Below are 23,121 nucleotides of genomic sequence, written 5' to 3' on the forward strand. Positions count from 1 at the left end.
GAAGTTCCCCGCAGACCAGGATGATCAAAGGAGATGCCACACACACACAAGTTGGGTAGTAACTTCATACTTTTGGTCCAAAGGAAAGGGATGCTCAGAGAACAAATTACGAGTCGAGGAAGTTACATGTGAGTCTACGAAAGAAAGTGAGAAGGCAGCCGGGAGAGAGGGCGGACATCCCAAACAGATCTTTGAAATTCCATCCCAGGCTTTTTCGCTCTTCTCTCTGGCATGGCTTGGGACACGTGTGCTATGATGACTGGTCCAGATCTCAGGAGCTACCACAGAGAAACAGAGATGTAAACTCTTATCATTTAGGAACTGGTCCAGATCCCAGGAGCTACCACAGACAAACAGAGATGTCAACTCTTATCATTTAGGAACTGGTCCAGATCCCAGGAGCTACCACAGACAAACAGACATGTAAACTCTTATCATTTAGGAACTGGTCCAGATCCCAGGAGCTATCACAGACAAACAGAGATGTCAACTCTTATCATTTAGGAACTGGTCCAGATCCCAGGAGCTATCACAGACAAACAAGGAAGACGTTCACTCTTATCATTTCAGGTAGGTTAATCCTACGTTTCTTTACAATAAAATAGTAACTGGGCATTTGGCGGATGCGAAAAAATCGAAGATTTGACAAAGAAAACGCCATTTTTAAATTCTTCAATAAAACAGTAACTGTTCATTTGGTAGATGCGAAAAATCGAAGATTTTACAATGAATACGCCATTCTAAATTCTTCACTATGTCTATACAATAAAACCCAATAATTTGAAAGTTATCAACTTTGTGACAAATAACTGTATCCCAGTTATCTCCTTCCATATGATCTGCACTTGGCTGCTATATTATCTCCAAAACAGATAAGAAATCAGACTTTTTTTTTGTTTACATTTTCATTCTACTACAATGTCAAAATTAATTCATAAACTAGAAACTTGATCGAATTCCCAGCCCTTAACTTCTCAGACATACAAGCCTTTGTTACGGAATCACAAAGTTCTGTTCAACTAATTAACATAGTTATAACTGAGCAATTAATCGAAACATATACACAAAACCACAACCCCGGTGACCGTCATCATACTTCTACGGGTCATTCGAGATAATCTTATTTAAAATAATCACGATATATATATATATATATATATATATTATATATTATATAGTATAATCTTATTTAAAATAACCACGATATATATATATATATATATACCTATATACCATTTGCGACGATTAAACCTCGGCAATCACCTGAAACTTCACCGGGCTTCGTTGGTGGTCGCAATCTGTTATTATTGACTTTAGTAATTGTGACCCCTCCCCGACCATAGTTCAAAGGAAGATTGCCCCCTCTGATGTGGGTTTTACGATCAGGTAATTAGGGTAGCTGGTGCTTGGCACCTACGTCAGTAATTGCGATGGTCGTGCAAGGCAGCAGGAACAATACATGAACAATTGCAATAAGAAAAACCAGCGACTGCTACGCCATTAAAAAAAAAAAAAGTAAATTTGTAAATTCAACTGCCAAGCGAGGTAGCAGCAACTGTTAACAGCCATACAAAACAACAGTATCCACAGGGGACAAGCAAAGCACCAACCACTGCAACGAACACACAAAGCAGAAGCAAGTGCGGTCACCATCCTAAGAAGCTTCAATTGCAACCATCGTGCAAAGCAATGGCAACAGCAAAGTTCGTGTAAAAAGACAGCAATACCTCCAGACAAGCACAACAGCAATTGTAAGTTATATAAGATAAAGCAACCATATCAGCCGTGTAACGAAGCAGCAAATGCAACTGGCGTGCAAAGCAGTAGCAACCGCCACGGCTATATAAAAAAATCAACAATACCTATGTGCATACAAGGCAGGAGCAACTGCAGTGGCCGTACAAGAGACAACAGAGGCACTGCAACAACCCAAAAAGCAGCAGAAAGTGCATTAAGCTGCAAAGCAGCAGCCATTATAACGGCCAAGCAAAGCAACAGCCATTGCAACGTGCACGTATAGTATGTTATTGCAACGGCAATAAAAAACACCAATAAGGACCCAGTAAAGCAGTTGCAAATGCAATGGAACTGCAAAAAGCATCAATAAGGACCCAGTAAAGCAGTTGCAAATGCAATGGAACTGCAAAAAAGCATCAATAAGGACCCAGTAAAGCAGTTGCAAATGCAACAGAAATGCAAAAAGAATCAATAAGTACCCAGTAAAGCAGCAGTTGAAATGCACAAAACGCAAAAAAGCATCAATAACGTCCCAGTAAAGCAGTCGCTAATGCAATGGAACTGCAAAAAGCATCAATAAGGACCAAGTAAAGCAGTTACAAATGCAACAAAAATGCAAAAAGAATCAATAAGGACCCAATAAAGCAGTTGCAAATGCAATGGAACTGCAAAAAAGCATCAATAAGGACCCACTAAAAGCAAGTTTGCCAAATTGCAATGAACTGCAAAAAAAAGGGCCATTCAGTAAAGGGGGGGACCCCCTAAAAAGCAGGTTGCCAAATGCCAATTGGCACCCTACAAAAAGCACAATTAAGGACCCCAGTTTAAAAGCCAAGTTGCCAAAAATGCCAAATTAAAGTTGGGACCACTACAAAGCAGCAGAAACAGAAACGGTTGAACAAAGCAGCAAAAAAAAATGCAATACCTACAATAAGGCAGCAATAATGGCAATGGCCGTTATTAAGTGGGCGGTTCCTCGTTACATTTTAGAGAGGACCACTGTAAAGTGCCGCTCGATTCTCTCTCCTCTAAATTGCATCCCAGACGGCATTTTTAATTCGACTGCAAGGCTAATTACATTCCCTTGAAAGGAACGGCGATATTCATCCCTGTAAGTCACGCGAGATCTTCAGTCAAGGGACTTGTGACGAGAATGTGTGTGCGTGTATATATATGTGTATATATATATATATATATATATATATATATATCATATATTCTATATATATATATATATATATATATATATATATATATATATATATCTATAATATATATATCTATCAGTCCTCTACGTCTATATTACCGTTTTTGGAGCATGAACTGCAAAGCACAAGACAAATAAGCAAAAAATATAAATACTGACAAACGTCACCTTGAGGAAAACTAAAAATAAATGTGACACAGACACAAATAGTAACGACATCATAAAAAAAAATACAACACTTGCAGTCGATCAATTTTCCTGCGACAGCACTTAGACAATTATACACCTTGGACTTTATAACCCCCCTCGCCTAAACCCCCACCCCACTACTCGCCCCCCCCATCATAAATATACACACTCAGTCAAGGCAGCAACAGCGGATGGTGAACTTAAACGCCGAAAATCACAGTATTTGGTAAAATTGTAAAAAATGCATCACTTCCCTAAAACAGTTCCCCACGATTTTGCTGTTCTGTTTACATTTGTACCTGTTTAACTCCTACTTTACTCATTCATCTCTTTTCTAATAAATGATCTCTCCTTTCCGTATTTCAAATTACCATCTATATTCTTTGGTAAGAATAGAATTTCGAGTCACTGGCCCCTATAGGTTTGTTCCATATATATAGGGTTTTTTTGTCTGAATAATAATAATGAATAATAAATAAAATAATAATAATAATAATAATAATAATAATAATAATAATAATAATAATAATAATAATAATAATAATAATATTAATAATAAAAAGAGTATGAATGAAATTAAATCTAGATATCTTAATAAGGACCTGACCATTCAATGATATTCATATATATATATATATATATATATATATATATATATATATATATAATATATATATATATATACATATATATGTATATATTAAATAAATTATATATATTATATATATAATATATATATATATATTTATATATAATATATATATATATATATAGCATAATATATATACTATTAAATTATAAATATATATATATATAAGTATACTTAAATATTTATATATTTATTATATTTATATTTATATATTTATATATATAATATATATATATAATATATAGTAGAGTAGTAATTATATATAGTACTATAGTGATGATAATAGATATATTATTATATAATCCGTTACGAAAGCGTTCTGTGAAATTATCCATTAGCACAACTTCGTTAATATTCTGTACGAGAGTTTGAATATTGAATTGGGGAAATACGTAAATATATATGACCTAAAATAGCTTGTTACCAACCATACAAAATATATTTTTTTTTAAACGCAGAAATAGAGTCTGAAAAATTAACGGGGAGCAGGCACAAAAAAAAGTAACATCAAAACTAATGAAAAATTCAAGAAAGCACTTGAAAAGAAAAGAGGAGAGAGCATAAACAGATTAAGATAAAAATGAAGGAAAACTAAAGAAACAGCTGAAAAAATCAAGGTCAGAGAACGCAAGAACAGAGTAAAACCAAAAAAGAAAGAAAAAGGATAACAGAAGATAGAGAGAATGCAAAAAAGAAAAAAGAAAAAAAGAAAAAGAAAAAAAAGAAGAGACAAATGTAAAATCACACACAAACGCACATACGACCGCAGTAAGAGAAGAGAAACGCAAAAGGGTCAAAATCTTAATTAAAAACAGAAGTGAAAAAAAACCGTGATTATATAAACATGCACCAGAAATGGAAAGAACGCAAAAAAGAAAGAGAGAAAAATGTAAAAATGCACAAATACAAACAGTACTAATGAAACTATGAATATACGCATGCATCAGAAATGGAGAGCATGCAAACACGAAGAGAGAATAAAGTAAAAACACACTCTCTCTCACTCATACACACACATGTACACACACGCGCACGAAAATGTTACAAAAGAATATCATGTGTTTGCTGGCGCGCGGATCATTCAATCTGGTAGCTATTAGTCGGGGGCGATAACTCGAAACACAAATGGTGGTAGTTTAGCTTAAGTGCAGTCACTGAATCAACATGATTTACGATCCTTTATGAACTATTGTTAAGAGGTTGCAAACGGGGAGAGAGAGAGAGAGAGAGAGAGAGAGAGAGAGAGAGAGAGAGAGAGAATCGGGAAGTAAAAGACGAGAAATATTGAGCCGCGGAAAGATGGCTAAGAAAGCTACCGGTTGAATAAACACAGAGAGAGAGAGAGAGAGAGAGAGAGAGAGAGAGAGAGAAACGTATGGAGGGAGATGGAATCGGGAAGTAAAAGAGGAGAAACACTAGGCTCAGGAGAGATTACTGAGGAAAGTACAAAGCGAATAAGCAGGGACGAGAGAGAGAGAGAGAGAGAGAGAGAGAGAGAGAGAGAGAGAGAGACGACCCAGACAAGGTGAGGAGAGATGAATATGCATGTGAAGAGATAGCCAGGGGTAGAGAGTGAGAGAGAGAGAGAAAAAAAAAACAGGATGAGAAACACCAAACAAGAGGATTGGGAAAGGGCGAGAGAGTCAGTAAGAAAAAATCATATTAACAGAGAGAGAGAGAGAGAGAGAGAGAGAGAGAGAGAGAGAGAGAGAGGCGGGGGGGGGGGGGGGATGAGCAACAAGAAAGGTGGCTTAGGAATTAGAAGAGGAGCGTGAGAAGCGAAGCAGCGACGGGAGGGAGGTGGGGGGGGTGGGGTGCAAGATGTAGGTGCTAGCAGTAACCAATGGAATGGTTAGTCAAGACGAAACGCCTAAACTTATGCTCTCAATCATTTACACCTCCCATCAATGTAGCCCAACGTGTAATCTGCTCCTGTGGTCTCGTTCTCGTACCCACAATACCCGCCCACATTTTTTTTTTTTTTTTTTTTTTTTTTTTACTGTTGTGATTCGACGTTCGCCCTGGCACAAATGACACAGTGGGTCCTGGAAATGTCACTTGTGTGAGGGAATGCTCTATATGAGTAGTAGAGCAATAAAGCGGACAGCAGTTCTTGCACTACATTCGTCCGCTTGCTTTTAAAAGCATTCGAGACACGAACCTGACGGCATTCTAAACTATATATATATACATCGATGTATTAGTGTTAATGAAATGACCAGGTCTACATTATCGGAATTTTGTGTGTGTGTGTGTGTTGGGGTCGGGGTTAGATTTGCTAGATGTTAAATCACCCTGCCGTGTATTTTTACACACAGTGCCGGTCTCATGACCGAACAGAAAAAAGTTAATCTATAGGTCCCGGGCCTGAATAAAAGGTTCAGTAAAAGGTCGAAAAACTGAATAGATAGTTAAGGATAAAAGGCCTAGTAAAAAAAATTTCCCAAGGCTGAATAAAAAGTTCAGCAAAAGGTCCCAAGGAATAAATTATTATTATTATAAGAATAGTTTAACCAGTACCACTGAGGTGAGTTTCAGCTCTCATAGGGCTGGCCGAAGGATTTAAAACTTCAGCAAAACGTCCCAATGCTGAACAAAATATTCAAGTCCCAAAACTGAATAAAAGGGTCAGCAAAAAGTCCCAAGGCTGAATAATCGGTTTAGCTAAAGTACAAAGGCTGAATAAAAGGTTTAACAGAAAGGCCCAAGGCTGAATAAATGGCCCAGCCAAAGAACCCGAGGCCGAATAATAGGTTCAGCAGTTGGTCCAAAGCTTTAAAAAATAAATAAATAAATGAATAAAGGTTAGCAATAGGTCCAATAGGTGCCAACAAAAATTAAAGGAGAGCTAAGCAAATACTTCCAATCCCCCAGGAAATTATGGTCAAGTGAAAGGTATTAAATTCTAACAATGTGAGGTTAAGTTAAATATGCCAGGCCTAAATAATAAACCAAATGACAGAGGGTCAAGGGAAAGGTCACAAGCCCGAGTAAACCAGGCGAAACCTACGAAACCTGAACAAAAGAAGATGAAGGCACAGGGTCCCAAGCCCAAATACAGGTGAGCTGGGCAAAAGCTCCTAAGCCCGAATAAACAAAACAAAAAAAATGGCTTGGCAAGAATTCCAACACTGGAGTAAAGGAGAGCTGAGCAACAAGTCTCAAGCCTGAAAGATGAGAACTGAACAACAGACTCAAAGCTTAAATGAGAGAGACGGTTGGGCGGAATCGAAAACCCAAATAAAAAAAAATAATAATTAAATAAATAAACAAAAGTCCCTAGACTGAACAAGACGACTGAACGTGGTATTAACACGCCAGCTTTAAGAAAATATACATATATATATATATATATATATATATATATATAATATATATATATATATATATATATATATATATATAATATTCTCTGAGCCTCATTCAATGTTGAAAAGAAAACCTTTCCGATGCAAGCAGCAACGAATGATAATGACACCCGAAAGCAACTGCATATACAATGCAGCTCCTCCTGTACGATGGTAATGAGGTGTCTCAGTGATAGCTTATGGAGATGAGCACTACTATTACCTTCCGCCTGATGAGGCCTTCGATCAAGACTGAAGCTGATTTGCCGTAGCTGCAAGCACAATCTAGCTGGAATGGACCTGCGAGGTCATTCAGCGCCGAAAGGGAAATTGAGAGTAATAGAAGGTTTTGAAAGTGTAACAGGAGGAAGAAGACCTCGCAGATGCACTATGACTCAAATGTAAGGAAAAGGTGAACAGAGAATATGAATGGAGGTAACAGTGAACGGAATGAAAGGGGTAGCAGCTAAGGGCCGAAGCGACGCTTGCAAATAACCTGAAGTAATGCATACAGTGAAACGCTTCAGGTGCACTGACGACATTCCCCCCAATGGGGTCAACACTGCTTTCGAGAATAATCGTTAGACGATAAGCGACTCCCTGGATGTTCCATAGGTGGAAAAACTTACAAACCCTTACACTGGGTTGATAACCTGCGTACTCTTCGGGTTTTCAACATTTGGAACGAGTTTAATAACCCTAAACACTCGTATCTTTGCTGGAATCCACTCCAGCTGACTAACTCTCAAGTACCTAATTCCCTAATTCACTGCTTAGGTAATAAGAGGCACAAGCGAATTTAACAAAACTACCAGAAGTGATATGTCACATGAAGTCAATCATATATATATATATATATATATATATATATATATATACTATATATATATAATATATATATATAGAGAGAGAGAGAGAGAGAGAGAGAGAGAGAGAGAGAGAGAGAGAGAGAGAGAGAGAGAGAGAGAGAGAGAGAGAGAGAGGGTGCGTTTGTGTGTACATGAATGTATTTACTAATGCCTATTTGTAAATACATTCATGTACACACAGTAGAACAACTTCACGATCAAATTACAAAAAGGAGAAATATTTCAACAGAACATTCTTTCGAAAAAAATGACTTTATGGTAAAATTAAGGCCAAACGTAGCTTTCATTATGTAAAGTCATTCCTTTACAATTAATGAGTCAACAAAAATTAATGAAATGGTAAAAATATTAATTGAACAGGCCGCCCACGAAAAACAATTAGCGTGAAATTGTAGAACGTTTCATTTAGAATGTTCTGTAATTGTATAAAATGAAACTGTGATAAATCAATTGTGTTACTCTGGGGAAACGTCACAATTCCAAGAGGCCGAAAGAGCAAAAATGGACGGAAGAGAGAAGGAAAGGTGGAAAGGGTCTATTAATTTACACCTGATGTAGTATGTTCTTTTGTTTGTTCCCATCAGGTGGAGCAGGAATTACTGGTGCCATATACGCTGACCTTCATACGAGTCAATTAATTAATTCGGCTACGGATATTTACCGTTAGCTCCGAAATAATCTAGTAAAAAATAATCGACTTTTCTCAGCCACGGCCCGGTGGTGGCCTGTGTTGTTGCCAGACGCACGATGAAGACTTACTTTAACCTTAAATAAAATGAAAACTACTGAGGTTAAAGAGCTGCAATTTGGTATGTTTGATGATTGGAGGGTGGATGATCGACATACCATTTTGCAGCCCTCTAGCCTCAGTAGTTTTTAAGATCTGAGGGCGGACAGAAACGTGCGGCCGGACTGACGAATTTCTTTTACAGAAAACTAAAAAAATAATACATTATTCATTTTCCATAATTTGCATAAGTTCTAGATTTTAACGACTTACCAACTCGTTAGTATTCACAACGACTGATAAGTATAACGGATAGCGGAGATTTGTAGGCCTAAATATTAGTGAGCTGGACTGTTGAGCTTTCCTTAAAGTCCTCATTAGCATTACGTTCCTCTCTCTCTCTCTCTCTGGACGGAAGGTGCGCTACCATCGGGGCCACTTGACACCGTCAAGCGGTATCCCTGCTCTCTCCTTTCTTTAAGGTGGCTAACAGAAGGGGTACACCCTCCTTCAAACAGCCCCTCTCTCTCTCTCCAATAGCTAACGTAAGACATCTTCATATAGCCCCATTCTCTCTCTCTCTCTCTCTCTCCTCAACGCAAACGATGCCACCTGACACAGTTCAGCCTCGAAGCGAGGAATCTCCCACAAACCTCTGGAGCAAATAACGGTATTTACTTTCACAGCCGGGCATAGGCCTACGGGACTGATTGGCTGATTAGGATCATCTCGAGCGACGTTAAATTATGCCGCTGATGGCTGATTGATGGCGAGGAAAGACACTTTGAAGGTCGCATCTTTTCCTATGGTTTTTTGTACGTTTCTTCGTTCACTGGTTGTACGTAGATGAGTTGTTAATCTTCTGAATGGATGGTAAAAACACGTTAAACTGAGAAATATGCGCTCATTGCACATATGCACTTAGGTTATGTTCGCATAGTACGCATACACACACATATGCATATATATTTTAAAATTGCTTTATATTATATATATATTATATATATATATATATATATATAATAATATATACACGCACTTAGGTTATGTTCACATAGTACACACACACACAACACACACACATATATATATATATATATATATATATATATATATATATATATATGTGTGTGTGTGTGTGTGTGTGTGTGTGTGACAAATAGACAGATAAAAAGACAGATATAGATTCCATATAGAGATGAATATAAATACAGAGATGAATAAAAAATAATACACAAACGCAGACACGTATATACATAAATATATTATATATATAATATATATTTATATAGTAAGAACGCGCGAGCGCTTTTAAGAAAGAAGCACAAAGAGGGAATAAGAGTGCATAGCTAACACTTAAGGAGACTAAAAATGTTAAGAATGCGGATATAGCATATATTCACAGCTATAAATATATGAACCGCGCCTACCGCTACCTATCCTACGCTGTTCCATCAACGCAAAACACGCTATCCTCAATAATAATTTAATTCTAGGGCCAATCGAAACACACATATATACATACATACATGTGTATGTAAATATTCATATAATTATAGTCAAGAATACATGGATGAATTTGTTATATTCACAAATATTAAGCGAAAAATACCTCATGATGTCGCACTTATTCTAACTAGAAAACAATTTACAACCAAGGGGAATTGTTATCCATAGGTGCGTCTGCTCTGAACCAAACAGTCAAAGTTCGAATATTAGCTGGAGCAGGCGCACTTGTTAATCATAAATTCCTTTTGGGTGTAAGTTATTCCGAAGGTATAGTGAATTCATTATTAAATTACGTTTGTGGATTAATATTTGTTAGTATAGTGAATTCATTATCAAATATTTGGGGCCTAATATTTATCATCAATATATATATATATATTATTATATATATAATATAAGATATATATATTATATATTATATAATTATATGGACAAATGGTCCCCCCCCCCCCCCCCCCCCCTTTACACATATACATACAGATGTATACATATATGCGATATATATACGTATATGCATGTGTATAATAATATATATATATATATATATAATTATATATTTATATATATATTTGTATGTATATAACTGGATCACGAAAGTTAGGAACGTGATAAATCCATAAATATTAAAATTCCATGTATGGATTGTCCCTCATTTTATCTCGGACAGTCTAGCAAAGGCTTAGAAGTAAGGCTAAGCCAGCATAAATATTCTGTAAAAACTGGGCAAAAATCTAATGCATTATTCATTCATTTAAGTGAAAACAACCACCGAATAAATTGGATTGATAGTTCAGTAATTGCAAGGTCAAGAGATGTCTTATCACGAAATCTTTTAGAATCTGCTTTAATACAACTTACTTTTCATTGTTTTTCATTGTAATTTCAATGTTAGTCGCGGCCTTTTTCATTTAGACCCTTGTATCTGTAACATGTTTAAGAATGACCTCAAAGATATAATTACTGACTTAAATAAAAATCAGTTGCCTTAGTTATTAATTTTGTTGTAATGTATGTCTGTCATGTATTGTGAATATGGTTTTGTTTACCAAGTTCTGAATAGCTGTCACCTATAATCCTTTAATTGTCTTGAAATTGTATCTGAGATGATTGTCTTAAACCTTTAATTGCACCCATTGTTTATGCTTGTTTGGGAAGGATTTTCATCTTCCAGGTGTGTCGGATTCTAGGTACTAATCTCTTTATAATCCCTATTTGTCAGTTATACGAATCTTCTTGTATTGTCTTTTCTCGTATGTATGTCAGTCTCTGCTCAGTAAAGGACTTTTAACGTCGAAAGATCTTGCAGACCTCCTTCGTTTATTTTTCCTTCGTGGCATATATCTTGGTAAGGTGATTGCAATGACCATTATGCAAACTAAACCGATGAATAAACAGACAGATAGATAGATAGATAGATAATACATATAGACAGATAGGTAAGCAAAGAGATATAAACAGATAGACAGATGACGATATCTAAAAAAGTGAGGCAAGTAATGGATATCTCTTAAAACAATTTCTTCTATAAGCCTTCTCTCTCTCTCTCTCTCTCTCTCTTTTAAACCATCCGGGAACATCGCTTCACGGCGCGAATGCAAAATGGAAAGAAAAAGAAAAAAAAATGACCTCTTCCATTCTGCAATCAAAACGAGTCAAGCGCGAAGCCCACGAAATATGCGCTTACCTGGGCCAGGTAATGTATGCAGGCGTCTAATTATGGCCGAAGTGGGAACCGTTGCATATGCAAAACGGGGCTATTGATATAGAAGACGGAGGAAAGCAGACAGGGGAAACCCCATTCGTGCGTAAATTTCAATTTCTTATTCCCACGTGTTCCACGTCGTTTATTCCTGATTTCATTCCGCGTCCCGTCTCCAATTCCTTTTTAAATTTCGCAATTTCTCTCCCAAATTTATTCTCCGTTTTTCGTGTGTGACTTGCGGTGGTGTTGCATGTTCCGTTTTCTTTGTACAACACTAAAAAAAAAAAAAAAAATACATACGTAGAAACTCCAGTCAAAATATTCTTCCTAAAATGGTTGGAAACTTGACCAAAGACAGCAAAGCAACCGATATATAAGAGTAACGAATTCAAAGACAATGGTCATTTTAAATATCGAACATTTATTATGAAAAATACAAAATTTCCAACTCTTTTGCCATGGATGAATATAAAATTTTGACAGTAACAGAACAAATTTGCCTGCATCCTAATGTGTTCGACACAAAAAGACTTTTTTTCTGTTTTCTAATACATAAAATTATTACTGTTTCCCGATATAATTAATAAGCATAATTAAAATACGTAATTAATTAATATTAGCAAAATCCTAATTCACTGAAGCACAATTCAATTCCTCCATATTAAACACTGGATGTTGCTCCCTGATGTTAGCCATTATAAACTGAAGCTACAACTGCCACCTTCCCCTCTACTCACAAAAAAAAAAAAAAAAAAAAAAAAAAAAAAAAAAAAAAAAAATTACGAGACATTATAATCTGCGAAAACTATTTGTTTGATAAAAGTTCTATTTTTAATGGTTAAATGACACGTGTGGCATGTAAAGCCATGATTAATCTCAGTCATTATATCTGCACAAGAACATATTGCCAGAGATCAAACGAACACGACTCTTGGGGGAGAAACAGAGACAGCGATGTTGACATGTTAGCGAGACATAAGTCAGTGGATTAGGTGAGCTCTTTACTACCAAGGAACTCTGAATTATATCTTTAAAAAAAACGACCAGTGATTCGCAGCTATTAATGGAAAGGCTATCTTCGTCGTATGACAAAGGCGGAGGCGCATTTATCATATGATATGTTAGATTAAGTCTTTCGTTTCATGTTAAGACAGATGCGTAGAATGAATGTCCGTCACAGTCTGACTTGTTCCCAATTTAGGTAACCATAGTACTCAGGATGCAATATTAGCTCAAGATTGGTACGCACTGTTAACTCAATTGAATTAACCCAGATTTAGGTACCCAGTTTATCATGTAGTTAGTTGAGCTGAACTGTCCCAGATTGAGGTAACCACTTAGTATGCATTGTTAACTCAACTCAATTATTCCAGATTTGTGTAATTACCTTAGCATTAGGGTAACATTGTCATTGCTCATGACAAACCGGATTTTGATGACCATTTTCGAACGCAGTGCCAATTCAAATGGCATGTCCCTGAATCAAGTAACAACCTTATGCTGACTTATTCCAAGGCTGCTTATCACCGTCTCCAGAAAGACACAAACATGCGTTAATTCTGTGTAATTGTTGGTGCGAACACTGATCTGTATAATTTCAGATTAATTATGATCAAGAACCCTTAAAATGTAACTTAGGTAAAACATAAAAATCTATAATCGAAGGAATTCAACTTGAAGTGAGCTAAACTCACAACCAATCAAAACAGAAACCGAAGCATCTTTTCAACTACAAGGTTTTAAAAAATTAAACTGAAAAAACACAACACAAGATAAAAAGCCTCCTAAAAAAAACTGAAAACCTCAACATAAGAAATGAGTCATCTTTTAACTAAAGCTGGCACTGAGCACGAAAGAACTGATGCTTATAGCTCAGCCTATAAGCACGACCACTAACTTACTTATAACAACAATAAAATTGATAATTTTTGTAGTTTTCAATTTTTGAAAAAACAAATAAACATAATAGTAAAAGTTATGGAGGTGAAATAAGAGTTAAATCCTTCCTAAAGAAAAATAACCACCATTCTCTTCAATTGTAAGAAAACGCAAGGATGAAAAACACAAAATATAAATAAATAAACAAATCCGGTAACTAAAGAACGCAATAGACTAGGATTAAAAGCTTCGCTGTCTCTCATTCATAGCGAAATGAATCGAAAATAAACGCTCCTTCTAGTGCAAATCACAACCCTATCTATAAACAACACCCTTTCTACTTGTTAACCGAAGGAATTATGGCCAATCGATTTAAAAATTACATGGCTAGACTCCGCATTGACTGGGGAAACCTTTTTATTTACAAGACATACGACCCGGATCAATATCGCGGCACGTACTTACTGCGTCATTTAACGGCACGACCGCTGCAACAAATACAGTGTCCAGTTTTACAGCATTTGGATTTGGATTATATATATATATACCTATATATATATATGTATATATATATATATATATTATATTGTAATGTTATATATACATATATAGTGTTGTAGTATATATATAATACATGAACTATTTTCAAGGATGCTTCAACAAGTGGATATTCGAAATGACTACCTATGATGCATTTTGTGTTTACTATTTTTGTATCTAAATAAATATATATATATACTATATATATATAATATATATATATATGATATATATATATATATAAATCATTATATATAAAGAGAGAGAGAGAGAGAGAGAGAGAGAGAGAGAGAGAGAGAGAGAGAGTATACAATGCTCATATCTGTAAATATAAGTGTACTGTCGGCCAACGAAGAATTGGCGTAGTTTCTTAATTCATTGTTCGTTATGAAAATATTGCTATGTGCAGGTGCCAGATTATTTACTTTACAATAAATAACAATTCCTTTCAGAGGGGCTATACTTGAAATAAATTACATTAGAATTGAGAAGACTTATTCAACGTATTAAAAATAATTATTTTGCAAAGTAAGGAAAATAAATACCGATGGGTCAACAACGATTACTAATTTTATTCTCAACTCTAGCTTCGTGACAGCATACCTAAGCATTTTGAAGTTGGCTTTGCTGCCGCTCTAGTCTTGACTCAACGCGTACTGCACTGGGGTGTTGTCATTTCGTCTCCTACAGCCGATAAATAATACATCAAGGCGTTAACATTCTTTGAAAACGATGTTTAATTAAACTACTTTTGTCCTTTGATCAATAAAATAATTTGCATGACATTTAGTGGGCCTAAATTGGACTTCTGATTTTCACACATGATTAGCCTAGGTCTATTTTCAGCAGTATACTTTCTCGGATACGTAATATGAATGAATATTTAAATCGTCATTATTCCCATTATTCTTGTTTTATTAGCCAAGTTCGCCTTTCTTCTTATCCTTTTCATAATTGTTTAACATAATTTATTCAGACCTAGCTATTCAAAGTCAAAAAGCAATCAAAAAAAATCAAACGAATATAATTGTCTTATTTTTTATCGAATTCCTTGCATATCATCCTGTTTCATTTGGACACGTTGGAAAGCTGTGGGAGTCAAAACTGACGAATACATTAGAAAAAGGCTTATTTTTCATTAAATCTTTCTTAGGTTTATTGATCTTTCTGTAGCTATTTCATTTCTTCTAAATAGAAATTAATTAAAATTAGTTTCACATGTATACCTAGACCTACTACCATAAGCATATTATAAGTAGCATGAAAGGATAAAAAGTATGAAATTCTCGTTTAAGTCTATTTCATTTTTTTTCTTCCTTTTTTCAAGAAAAACCTACTGCTTTAATCAAGGGTTGCTCTTTGACGGCTACAACAATCATAGGGTGTAACACGAGTGTATGCACATATTTTGGGGAATGAAAGATAAAGTTTCTTTGAACAGAAAAGATTTTATAAACATGCATTTTAAGGCGTCCGTTGTCGGTGAGGGAAATTTTTAAATGAACGTTATCATTAAGTGATGCTTTCATACGATAAAGTTCGTGGCGAGAAGTCGGGATCCAGTCGTCTGAGATGTAGAAGAAAGCGGAGGTGGCGTATTGCAGTGATGGAGGGATTAGGCCGATGTTAATAAAGTATCTCCCAAGAAAATGTATTCTTTAGGTTTTGAAGAAGAAAAAATGCTTTCATCATTGAAACTGTTTCCTTCCCTATCCGTGGTATTCACTGGCCACTGATAAAAAACAAAACAAAATGAGTAAGCCTAACTGAATCTCTCATCCATCAAAGATAAGTTTGCTTATTCATTAGACTTTTTCATTAGAAGCATATCAAAGATTTCAAGTGTAGATTTAAAAATCTCTTCCTCTCTATCTAAAGTATTCATCAGACACCAGTCATAAGCGTATAGCTAGTCATGATTCCTGGTTCAGCAATGTCGTGACGCGGCACTAGAATTCAAAATTCACAAATGAATGTTGCTCAGCAACATTTACACTACTGTATTGTCTTGTTCTCTTGTGGTGCTTCGAGGTGTTCCACCTCTAGGCCCATGTTCTAAACTATGCCGTTCTTTAAACAATTTGATTCATCTATGTATGATTCTCTCCGGTTTATTAAGCTTTCTTGATATCTCTCCAACAGGAACTTGCACCGAATGCAGTGCAATAATTGTCTCTCGCTCATCAAGGGATGTTTCTTAGACCGATAAATGACACATTGACATTAGATTCCTGTGCACATAACGACATCAAAAGCAATAGAGTGAGGTCGCATGGTTCACACTGTTAGGTTATCATTTTGTTTTTTTATTTGATAGCATTTTGTGAGATTCCAATGTTTTCTGTAACATTTAACAAATGGAATAGTTCAACTACATTCAACTATTGAAATGATAATATAGACTATTTTCATGCGATACTAATAGTGATAGGTGTCTCGTATCTATTTGGTAATGTATATCTATGGTTGTGATATGACGTTTTTTATCACTTCGTGTTTCGTTCACATCAATTTTGCTATATGGAAAGTTTTACACAATAACATAACATAATGTTCTAAAGATATCAGTGACTGTTTTTAACGCCGTTACATATGATTTCTTCCATCTTTGAAAAGAAAAATAGATATATCAGGCATGAATTTTATCATCTCTAGAGCAAAAGATTCCTCTGAACTAAACTAAATGTAACTTATAATGTCATAAAAAAAATATCAAGGCTAGGTTTTAAGCTTTATAACTAAAATGCCTATCCGAAATTATCTTTGCTCAAATGGAAACAAAAGGGATTCTAAAGGACTAATAAGAGAAAGCTAAAGAAACGTTAAGTGTAGAATTACAATTATATATAGTACTTTTGCACAGCCCTGTAATTCATCATCATTATAAGTAAGACACACCCGTATAAATATATATATATATATAGGAGCTTCAGAAGGTGTCCATGATACAACGATTAAAAGGAATCAGGTTTATTTACACGAAACGTTTCGCACATAAAAACTTCTGTTGATCATCAGGGTCTGTAAAAGAGCAAAGAGACACATAAATAACATTCAATGAAATAACAAAAAGAACTCACAAATATTAAAATGGTCTTAAAAAAAATTAAAAAATCAAAGTAAAAAAAACAAACAAAGGTAAAGAGAGAGAGAACAACCCCAAACACCAACCGTCCATAATGTAGAGAGAAGATGGAATGACTAAAAAACCAGTTGACGAAGACGACGTCAACTATGCCAGGTATAGAGTTGCTGAGGAGGTATTGCTATTGAGTGAAGGAACAAGTTTCTTAATGTATAACGACTCGAGGGTAGTTAGGTGGTCAGGATTTTTGACATAATTCTATTATTTTGAATTGTTCTTTTTTTATTTCGATTTTGCAATTAGAAGCGTGGTTCCTGATATTGGAAAATTCAGGCTGTTTTATTTTCTGACCAGTACGGAGCTGAAACCCAGATGGCTACAATATCTGACCCTCAGCAGCCTCCGAGTCGATCCAACGTAAGAGCCCGGACATCCAGGGCAAATAAATTTATATATGACGTTGGATCTCATGAAGGGCTGAAGGCGGTCTTTAAAGTTAAGAGAAGGAGCCAATTGTACAGGGATTATTTGTTATAAGTTTGACTCTGAGACAAGGAATCTCTTGTTCAATAATTCGTGCGAGATTGGACGAGAATTTGAAGTCAGGCATATATGGGATAGTTGCATAAAACAGTTTCTTAGGAACATCAAAATTAGGCAATGGTGGATGAAAAAATTTGGCAAGTATTTGATTGATCATTCTAAAAACTATTTCTTGTGGGAATGAATTTATGTGTCTCTTTGCTCTTTTACAGACTGATGATGCACAGAAGTTTTATGTGCGAAACGTTTCGTTGTAAATAAACCTGATTCCTTTTAATCGTTGTATCATGACACCTTCTGAAGCTCCTATATATTTATTTAACTGAGCCTCTACATACCTCCAGAGATGATACGGAAACTTTTCTTCGTCCTCCTATTCGCCTTCCGCCTCCGACTTCGAGGAACTCAACACTTTGCTCAACTACTCAAGCACCGTTATCCGTCCATTACCATCGCTACCTCAAGAAAACTGGAAAAGACAACCCTTCGACTGGAAAAGGCCAAAGCAGATCTTGACTTTCTTCAATATTGCCAGCTTAATGATACTACTCCTAAATTCCTCCGATTCAGACTGTACAAATCAGCCCTCTACAACACCGAGTTCTATAAGGATGCGCTCAAGACATTACTCAAGAACGAAATTGATTGTAAAATACGCATTATTGTTGACCAATTAACTGTGTCATGACCAATTGAAGAATTTATTATACAATGATCTATCCATGTTGGACCGCCTTACCTTTACCAAAGATTGTTCTGTAAAATACATTAATAACTATATTCTGATGTGTTCATGAGACACCAAAGAAAACTTCTGAAGCTCAGTGTGGTTATTCCTAATTTCCAGTCCAGAAATCAATGTATTTTTAACTTTTCCGGTTATGTTTTATCAAAGAGAGAAGAATTTTTATTGTCATTTGGCCTGGACTTCTGCTTGCCATCATTTAGACCCAACTATGCCAGGTTTTTTCTACCTTTTGAAATTATGTTCCAAAGACTGATCAAACCCTTGAATTCAACCAAAACATTGGTAAGCTACAACAGAAAATTTCTAACTTGGCTCATAAAACCTATCTCAATTTGAAAACTAATTGGACACCTTTTTTTAGACCTGCAGATTTGAAAATTCTCTTGAGGTTGAAGGAGCGAGAAGATATTATTATTTGTAAACCAGATAAAGGCAAGGGGGTGGTTATTATGAATAAGAACGACTATGTACAAAAAATGGAAAAAATATTTTGTCTGACAGTACCAAGTTTATGTCCCATGGTGAACCTACTTTTTTAGAAGTTTTTAAAAGGGAAGATAAAATCAATAGATTCTTGAGGAAAATCAAAAGTGAAAATATTATAAATGAAACAACTATCAAAACGACAGCTTTTTGTTACCGTTCCTCGTTCAGCATACTCTATGGACAACCGAAAATTCATAAACCTGATCTACCTTTAAGACCAATTATGGCTGCTTACAACAATCCTGCTTTTTCCATCTCTAAATTTTTGGCTGGACTTCTCTCTGAATACAGCAATAGCGAGTTTACTTTGAAAAATGGGCTTGAATTTCAACAAATAATCACTAGACAAGATGGGGACTATTATATGGTCAGTTTTGATGTGGAATCTCTCTTCACAAACGTTCCACTTAATGAGACGATTAATATTATACTGAACAAGATTTTTATTAATGATGACACAATCTTTCATGGTTTTAACCGAATCTATTTTTAAACAATTACTCGATCTTGCTGTGCAAGACTCGATGTTCATATTTAATAAGCAACTCTATTCGCAGGTCGATGGAGTTGCCATGGGATCTCCTCTAGGCCCAATTTTTGCCAATTTTTTTATGTCGGACTTAGAATCGAAATTTTTTAAATTTTTTAAAACCAGTGTGATCTCAACTTTAAACCTTCACTTTACCGTAGATACGTTGATGATACCTTTGCATTATTTCAACACCCTTGGCAATGTTCTTTGTTTTTAGATTTCATTAACAATATTCATCCAAATATTAATTTTACAATGGAAGTCGAAAATGAGATTTTGGGAATTTTACCTTACCTGGATTTGAAAATAACAAGAACCAATTCTGAATTTGCCACGTCCGTTTACAGAAAACGTACCTTTACAGGACTAACTAATAATTTTTATAGCTCATGTCAACGATCTTTTAAACTTAATACCATTCACACATTAGTCAATAGAGCCCTGAAAAATTCATCTTCTTGGAAGATTTTTCATGATGAGATCACGTTTTTGTTTTATTAAGCTTTTTCAAGTCCAATTCATTCCCACAAGAAATAGTTTTTAGAATGATCAATCAAATACTTGCCAAATTTTTTCATCCACCATTGCCTAATTTTGATGTTCCTAAGAAACTGTTTGTTTTATGCAACTATCCCATATATGCCTGACTTCAAATTCTCGTCCAATCTCGCACGAATTATTGAACAAGAGATTCCTTGTCTCAGAGTCAAACTTATAACAAATAATCCCTGTACAATTGGCTCCTTCTCTAACTTTAAAGACCGCCTTCAGCCCTTTCATGAGATCCAACGCATATATAAATTTATTTGCCCTGGATGTCCGGGCTCTTACGTTGGATCGACTCGGAGGCTGCTGAGGGTCAGATATTGTAGCCATCTGGGTTTCAGCTTCCGTACTGGTCAGAAAATAAAAACAGCCTGAATTTCCAATATCAGGAACCACGCTTCTAATTGCAAATCGAAATAAAAAACGAACAATTCAAAATAATAGATTATGTCAAAAATCCTGACCACCTAACTACCCTGCGTCGAGTCGTTTATACATTAAGAAACTTGTTCCTTCACTCAATAGCAATACCTCCTCAGCAACTCTATACCTGGCATAGTTGACGTCGTCTTCGTCAACTGGTTTTTTAGTCATTCCATCTTCTCTCTACATTATGGACGGTGGTGTTTGTTGTTCTCTCTCTCTTTACCTTTGTTTGTTTTTACTTTGATTTTAATTTAAGACCATTTTAATATTTGTGAGTTCCTTTTTATCATTGAATGTTATTTATGTGTCTCTTTGCTCTTTTACAGACTGATGATGCACAGAAGTTTTATGTGCGAAACGTTTCGTTGTAAAAACCTAAACCTGATTCCTTTTAATCGTTGTATCATGGACACCTTCTGAAGCTCCTATATTTATTTAATTTAACTGAGCCTCTATATATATATATATATAATATATATATATATATATATATATATATATATATATACATATGTATATACTATTAGATATATATATTATATATATATATATATATATTGCATACATACATACGTATACTATTTTACATAAAATACACATATATAACATATATACATACATACATACGTATATTATATATATATATAATATATATAGTATATATATATATATTATACATATATATATAAATATATTCTATGAATATTAATGTTTAATTACCACTTCACCTTACTCGATGTCTCGACTGCTCTAATATTCCACCTTAAAGTTGTACTTAGCAAATACGGAATAGGGCAGAGTCAGCATTCACAGCTCTCTGGATTGCAGGCCTAGTAGGCCTAATAACTAGAGTTTTGTGAAACAGAATTGTTATGAGCCTCTCCAATCTCAAATTAATTATTGCAGATTCCTTCAGCTCTGTGTTTAAAGAGGTCCTCACGAGACGGCGTTCTACTAGTGACACTTATTATACTTTTATTTATAAAAGTTGTAAATTTTTTTATACTAATATTAATCCATTACAAAAACATCAAAACTTGCTGAATACAAAACCAGTCTATATATATATATATATATATATATATATATATATATAATATATATATTATATATATATATATATATATATATTACAATTATATATATAAAAATCAAGTCATACTGTATATATAAATTTATATATGTATATATATATATATATATATATATATATATATATATATATATATATATATATATGTATATAATATTATATATATATATATATAATTGATATAAATATACATATATATATTGTTTGTTTGTAGTTTTTACATTGCATGGAACCAGTGGTTATTCAGCAACGGGACCAACGGCTTTATGTGACTTCCGAACCACGTATAGAGTGAACTTCTATCACCAGAAATACACATCTCTCACTCCTCAATGGAATGGCCGAGAATCGAACCCGCGACCACCGAGGTCAGAAGCAAACACCAAACCAACCACGCCACTGAGGCGCTATATAAATATATATATGACATCAAGCAATACTGCATTGTGGTTACTTATGCATGGCTAAGAAAATTATACCAGTTAGTAAAAGCTTAGCTCTAAATTCACTAGCCTGTGATCGGTTTTTATTAATTAAAACCAACTTCATAGGCTATAGTATATCCAATACATATCCAGGCTTGATTGACGGAAGCCTAGGCAACCGTCGGCAAAATTATATTAGGAAATCTGATAAGATTTTATGATGGTTACTTAGCCTATGTTATTCGATCTTTTCGTAGGCCTGGCCATTTACATCTTTATTTTACATTTTCCAAAGCTCTCGACATAACTGAATAACAAGACATCGAGTTGAGATCACATCGATAAAACGTTAGGGTACGGCGATGTCAGGCTGCTAAGACTAACTTCCGCTAGGTTAGGGTAGGGTAGGCAACTTGTGATTTCACAAAATGCCTTATGTCTGATACTTGATCATAATCAACTACTTTATCGTCGAATTGCTTGCAATGGACCCACTATGTTTCCCATAGTCATTATTTAACATAACATTCAACCCACTTTTGGTCGAAGTGAATCCTCGTATGTAGTACCCACCTATAAAAAAAAATACTCTGTTTTTTTTTCATCTGTCCATCCGCCTATGGTGTTTGCGCATGGCAACACTGTGTCCTGGGCTTTATATAATATCCTATTTCGAATATTAACGGTGTAATTCGCGTACAGTAAATTATTAAAACACTTTTCAGTTGCAAATGTACACCCAGATATCCTTTTATTTACCTAAAATTTAGACATAACATAACTATTTAAAGCAAGGGACGCAGTGTTGCCATGCGCGACCACCACAGGCGGATGGACAGATGGAAAAAAACAGAGTATAGTCTACCACACCCGTCAGCCTGTT

This window comes from Macrobrachium nipponense, chromosome 21 (genome assembly GCF_015104395.2).
Source record: "Macrobrachium nipponense isolate FS-2020 chromosome 21, ASM1510439v2, whole genome shotgun sequence".
Classification (NCBI taxonomy): domain Eukaryota; kingdom Metazoa; phylum Arthropoda; class Malacostraca; order Decapoda; family Palaemonidae; genus Macrobrachium; species Macrobrachium nipponense.